This window comes from Octopus bimaculoides, chromosome 7, assembly GCF_046866305.1.
Source record: "Octopus bimaculoides isolate indiv1 chromosome 7, ASM4686630v1, whole genome shotgun sequence".
NCBI classification, from domain to species: Eukaryota; Metazoa; Mollusca; class Cephalopoda; order Octopoda; family Octopodidae; genus Octopus; species Octopus bimaculoides.
The window spans coordinates 11,948,895-11,955,986 of NC_142934.1; the positions used below are offsets into that span (position 1 = coordinate 11,948,895).

Here is a 7,092-nt window from a genome sequence, read left to right on the forward strand (position 1 = left end):
CATTATAATGGATTTTGGTCAGCAAAAAGACACGTATTTTCTAGTGAATTGGAAGACTACAGAAGTCAATAGAAAAAGCTCGCTGCCAACGTAATTTCTGTTATTTTCCAGTTACAAATAAGTACATAAAGACTCTGGAAGCGATGAAGCTGTATTCTACGACTGCATGATGAATTAAACCAAAACTAACTAAATACAAGCATTAATAGCAGCACATTTTCGTACTTGTTTCATCACTTCGATATCATGAACGCACAATTAATCTAGCACACACACACACACACACACACACAAAGATAACGGTGGGAGAGTTTTGAAATCATTGTTGATAGCTTTTAATGGTTTCACCCACTGGAAAGCCGATATAGAGTAAATCTAAAGAGCAGCTCATGAATCACATATGCTGTTAGTGAAGAAGAGTCATGTGAGGGGGAAGTTAAAGTTTTACATCTTCGAAGACTATCCATTGAATATTATATGTACAGACGTATAAAAAGCATAACTGTTTACAACGTTGCTTGACCTGTAAAGTATATAACAACATGACTGATACAAAAGGCGGGTATTTTTCATATATGGATGCAGGCATGGGGGTGTAATTAGGAAGCTCACTTTGAAACCACGTACTTTAAGATCACGTACAATCCTGCGGTATCTTCGGCACGTATCTTCTTCTATAGCCCCGGGCCAACCAATGCTTTGAGAAAGAATTTCGAAGATGGAAAATGAGTGGAAACCCGTCGTATATATATATATACACTAGCTGTTGGACCCGGCGTTGCTCGTGTTTTCTGTGTTGAAGTTAAGCCCACCTCTGACCTTGCATTGAATAAGCATTTCTATCGATTTTGTTGAAATTTTACACGTGAAAAAATGCAAAAGCTGCAGGAAAAATAACATCGTTATGGAAATTTCCATTCAAACACCCGATTGAGCTCACAAAAATCCATGCCAACTAAGCATTATCGAGTTTTCGAAAAATTCCGGCCTTATTTAAACTTCAGGCCAGGTGATCTACCTATGTGCCAAAAATCATTGTAATCGGTTGGACGGTGTGGGAGGAGCTAGAGTAACCCCGAACATACACACAAAGACAGACACCCTTACACATTTATGTATGCATGTATATATATATATATATATATATATATATATATATATATATATATATATATATATATATATATATATATATATATATATAAATGATTGCTATATTACTTCAATCCTCACTGTACAATGTAGGAATATTATTATGCAACCTGAATGCAAACTACTGATGGAACTTTTTATCATTCCCGTTAAAATATCCATTAAAATCTCCGTGAAATGTAAGCATAATAGATCCAGCATAGTTTATTCGATAAGGTAAAACAACAACAACAACAAACGAACAAAGATCTACAGTAGCAATGCGAGTGCAACTGATATGACTACCGCATCGAATTCAATGGAAAGGGAGGATATCGATGGTCAGCGGATGTAGAATCTACAACCATCTCATCGTATTATAAATTCATTTTAGATTTAGAATCATTTTGGGAACGTGGTTACATTATCAATGTTTATGCAGCAGAATATGTCAAGTTACCTTTTGATAAAAAAAAAAAAAAAAGTTTCCAATTCCTTAAACACAATCTGTTAGCAACATAATAATAATAAAAAAAAAATGTAAACCTTCTTCCAAAGAGTTAGTTTTGCATTTGATTGAAATTATCAACAAAGATCTTAGCTCTTTGTTACAGACCGACTCCTGTTCTGTTCAATAATCTTCCATTCAATAAAAATGTTAGTAATATAAGCGTGTGCATTAAAACCAACGACTCTGCGTGATTACAAAATGTCTAAACGTAAATTTAAAGCAGATTTGCTAGGAAAACGTTAGGAGGGAAAATAAGAAACCACAGCGTGTGGTATCGGTATTATCTCGATATAAAAATGTTGTGTAATCGATGTTATATTCATGAAGAATTATCAAATGTATAGCGTTATGAAAAAATTTGCATTTTTTTTTTCTTTTCACATCTAATAGAACGCTTTTCAGATTTTAGATCACTCACTCTAGATGCAAGCATAGCTGTGTGGTTAAGAAACTCGACTTGCAACTACGCGCTTTAAGGTTCATTATCACAGCGCGGCACTTTGGGAACATATCTTATAGTTTAGTCTCGGGTCGACAAATTCTTTGTGAGTAAATTTAATAGGCAGAAACTGTACTGAACGGCGGCGAGCTGGCAAAAACGTTACCCCGCGGGGCGAAATGCTCAGCAGTATTTCGTCTGCCGTTACGTTCTGAGTCCAAATTCCGCCGAGGTCGACTTTGCCTTTCATCCTTTCGCACTGGGGTCGATGTAATCGACTTAATCCCTTTGCCTGTCCTTGTTTGTCCCCTCTATGTTTAACCCCTTGTGGGCAATAAAGAAATAAAAAACTGTATTGAAACCCGTCATACATATATATATATATATATATATATATATATATATATATATATATATATATATATATATATATATGTGTGTGTGTGTGTGTGTGTGTGTGTATGTGTGTGTTTGTTTCTGTTTGTGTCAATTGTTTGCCCCACCGCTTGAAAACTGGTGTCGGTTTGTTTACATCTCCGTAATTTAAGTGTTTCGGCAGAAGAAATTGATAGAATAAACACTAGACTTTTAATAAACAAAGATAAACAAAACATAAGCACCGGGGTCGATTTGTTTATCTAAACCTCTTCAAGGTGGTGCTCCAGTATGATCGTAACCCAATGACTAATACAAATAAATGGTAAAAAATAATACACAACTTTTACGTAACCTGTTTTTTCTTTTTTTCTTCCTTTCTTGCCTTTTGTAAAGGAGGTGTTTTGTGGAGAGATTTCTTTCATTTACGATGAAATGGCCAGTGCGTAGGATATTGGACAACTGGCTTATAAATCACGTGTTAAAATTCACTTCTGTGGAGGCGCAATGACCCAGTGGTTAGGGCAGCGGACACGCAGTCATAGGATCGCGGTTTCGATTCCCAGACCGGGCGTTGTGAGTGTTTATTGAGCGAAAACACCCAAGCTCCACGAGGCTCCGGCAGGGGATGGTGGCGAACCCTGCTGCACTCTCTCACCACAACTTGCTCTCACTCTTACTTCCTGTTTCTGTTGTGCCTGTAATTCAAAGGGTTAGCCTTGTCACACTGTGTCACGCTGAATATCCCCGAGAACTACGTTAAGGGTATACGTGTCTGTGGAGTGCTCAGTCACTTGCACGTTAATTTCACGAGTAGGCTGTTCCATTGATCGGATCAACTGGAACCCTCAACATCGTAAGCGACGGAGTGCCAACAACAAACAAAATTCGCTTCTATTTTCACTCATTACACCTACTTTGCATTGATGGAAGCGGAGGCAGTCTGTTCTAAGCAAGTTGCCTGCGAATAAAGGTATAACGTCAAGAAAAAAAAGACATTCGATTCTTATCCATTGATAGATATAGGAAGCTGAGATTACGATTCTTAAAAGGATTAACGTGTTACTTTATTTCATTGCATCTCCGGATACGCCAACTATAAACATATGCGCTGGTTCTATTATTGGTGGCTGTGGCGAAAGAGGTTTGATGGACGAAAGGTATGAGGACTGATACATTCCTCTTTGGTAGGGCTCTCATTGATTTCTTCAAGTTTTACTCGAAAAAGAAGTTGAGAGTGGAGAGCGAAGTGCTGTTCCCGAGTGAGTTCATTGAAAGGTGGGTGAAAGCTGCGAAAAGGGCAAGAGTGGATGGTAGCTCTCTGAATGTAGACCTGGGAGTCGGAGAGAAGGAATTGGAGAGGGCACTTGCTCCTAGGATTTCAGAGAAATCTCGAACAGTGGGGATCCTCGATTATCCCTAGAGGCGTTCTTATATCAGGAGGGCCACATCTCTATCATCCTCCCCGCCATTTTATTTTAGCTATGTATGCTATCCCATCTTTTCCAGTGTATACCATGTATACTTTTAAAAATTTTACTTTATTTTTATATTTTTTATTTTTTGCTATCATTTCATTATTATATTTAACACCCACACTTTATGTCCGTCTCTGTATTGTCTCCCTCATCCTTCGCCCTTGTGGCAAATAAATGAAATCATCATCATCATCATCATCATCATCATCGTCTTGACAAACCTAATTGTTTGGTTGAAGTCAACCTCGGCAGAATTTGAACTCAGAATATAAAAAGCTGGAAGAAATGTCGTTAAGACGATAAAGTTTATTGAAGCTGGTGTACATGTGATAGGCACAACAATCTTCTGGCTATTTGAAAACATCTTGAATGACTGAACTTCTTATGTTAGTAATCAACGGCGGAAATAGAAGACAGAAATGTACGGAAGCAGCCGAAAAATCCAGAAGTTTTATTTGATTATTTTTTTGAATGAAAAATACCTGTGTGAAGTATTGATCTTACATATGGATCTTGTTTGATGTATTTAGATAAGTTTGTTGTTAGATAAGCAATAAACTTTAGAGATATTAGGGAGGCCATCTTGTCTCTAAATCTGTAATGTCGGAAATAAGAGGCAACGCCGAATTCATTCTATAATTACTGCCCTGATTACGTTTTAAGAATTAATGAAATAGACTTAAACGATATCGGCTTTCATTTTAAAATCTTTATCAAAATCTGCATGATAATACTTATCTACAGTGAAGATAACAATCATTGCAATTAGTCTGTCTTAATGAGTTTAGAGACGTGTTTCTACTGAGAGAGTTAGCGGTCTACCAGAAGAAAAAAATGAATAAGAAATTACAAAAAACAAAACAAAAAAATAGAAACAATGAACGTCATCATCATCATCACTCCCACCACATCATAACTATTATTAATCTCCCCCAATCATCATCATCACCATCATCATCCTGCCATCATCATCATTACCAACAACACCCCACCACTATCCTCCTCATCTTCATGCTCCAAAAAAACCACCACCACCACCACCACCATCATCATCATCAATCCACACCCAATCATCTTCATCATCATTACTCCTCCATCATCATCATCATCATCATCATCATCATCATCATCATCATCATCGTCATCATCATCATCAACAACAACACCCCACCACCATCTTCCGCATCCTCACACTCTAAAACCACCACCAACAGCAACAACATCAACAACAGCAACAACAACAACGACAACAACAACAACAACAACAACAACAACAACAACAACAACAACAACAACAACAACAACAACAACAAGAAGCCAATGAAGGAGACCTCTACATTGTTACTCGATCCGCTAAAAATAGCATCCGATATTTTTCTCGAATGACCCTCTGGCATCTTAATAACAAAGAAAAGCAGATTGAGTAATGCAGTCCAAAGTAAACGATTGTGGTCACGTCTAAGCAGATTTGACCTTTGATCTACGTGGTGAAAACTGACTTGGGGTTAAGCAACAGCAAAAATGAGCCAATGAGGCAAGCTTGTAAGCGGTCACTTGATCTGCTAGAAACAGCAGCTAAAATTCCCTCAAACCAGAGACATTGGCAGGTCTTAGATACCCCCAAAATAAGATGGAATAGAATGGGATGGTCATAGCCGGAGATCTTTGATCCAAAGCTAGATCAATCAGCATTAACCTGGGGTTAAACACCACCACCACCACCAAAACTTATGAGTTTATTATCATTGATGTTTTAGAAAGTTATAGAAACCTCATTAACATAAAAGCTGGTTGCTAATTATCATATTCTAATCAGTTGAAAGGAAAATGTTATATTTAGAAATAAAATATCATTGCACATTGAAGGATGAAAGATGACGTAATAATTCTATTTTAAATGGACTAAACCACAGTTTTTGTAGTTGTTCTTTAGCCCAGTTCAGTCTTGACAGAGTCAATTTATGATCAAAGGAGTTCCAGCCTTGACCATCTCTCCTGTAGTTATGCATATCTAAAACTACATTATCTAACGTGTTATTCGATTTTTGAGGCAGTAAGTCGTAATATGAAGGCGAGACGTGACTGCTATATACAGGGTGGCCCAAAAGTAGGTTTACATTTATTCAACTACCTCTTTCGCATTCATATATTAACAGTTTAGATCTTAATTATATAAAAAAAATATGAAACCATTATTCTATGCTAATTTAGTTAATTGTAAGGTAGAAATTTAAATGTAATAAAATGTTTTAAAAGAAATTCAAAGCGCCTACGTGATAACTGTAAACCTACTTTTGGTCCACCCTGTGTAGAAGTACAATTGACTGCAACGAAATTCTTATAATTTGTTCGTTTTCTTTTTGTGAAGGGGATAGGGGAATGAAACGGAATGAAGGGGATAGGGGAATTTAGCATTATCTCCGTTGCTTTCAATAATTTTAACTTCCGAATCGAGTCATCCGGTTTCTTACTCATACACATTTTTTCTAGAACAATCCTTGCTCCACCTCCTCCGCTGTGTGATCAGATTATACATCAGCTACATAAATCTCACCTCTGGGAAGAGGCCTGGCTTCTATCCTTTGGACTGTCCAGCATGGGGAGCCTTACCAAGAGCTTGTACTCTGCTGGTATAACTCTCAGCATCATTGAGGTAAAAAGATAAAGTTATATTCTTTAGTCATACCGACTCATAAGGTCCGGTTTCTTGGTTTCCATGGCGTATATATTCCCCACATGGACGGGATGCCAGTCCGTCGCAAGATCACTCATTTTTGTCAGCTGAGTGGATTGGAGCAACGTGAAATGAAGTGTTTCGCTCAAGAACACAACGCGTCGCCCGGTCCAGGAATCGAAACCACAATCTTACGATCATGAGTCCAACACCTTACCCACTAAGCCACGCGCTTCCACAATCATTAAGGCACACAAGCTACCACACTACAACAATGACTGGACCTTGTAGTGGCCTTTAGTCTTCTCTGTCGATAAAATAAGAACCAGTGAATTACTGATGTCGATTTAATTGAATTTTCTATCTCTATAGATTTGAGGCCTTGCGCGAATGTTTGCAATCGATGGTCAGATACAAATGAATTGACTGGCATGAAACGAATTTCAAAGCTTAGAAAACTGCCGGCTGTTTAAATGCTCGTCCT

The 7,092-nt window shown here is 37.6% G+C and overlaps 1 protein-coding gene across 1 annotated transcript in view; it reads right to left on the minus strand.

Annotated features, from left to right (window-relative positions):
• LOC149134580 (uncharacterized) overlaps window positions 1-7,092 on the minus strand; it is an 81,483-nt gene that overhangs the window by 21,613 nt on the left and 52,778 nt on the right. The window lies entirely within an intron of this gene.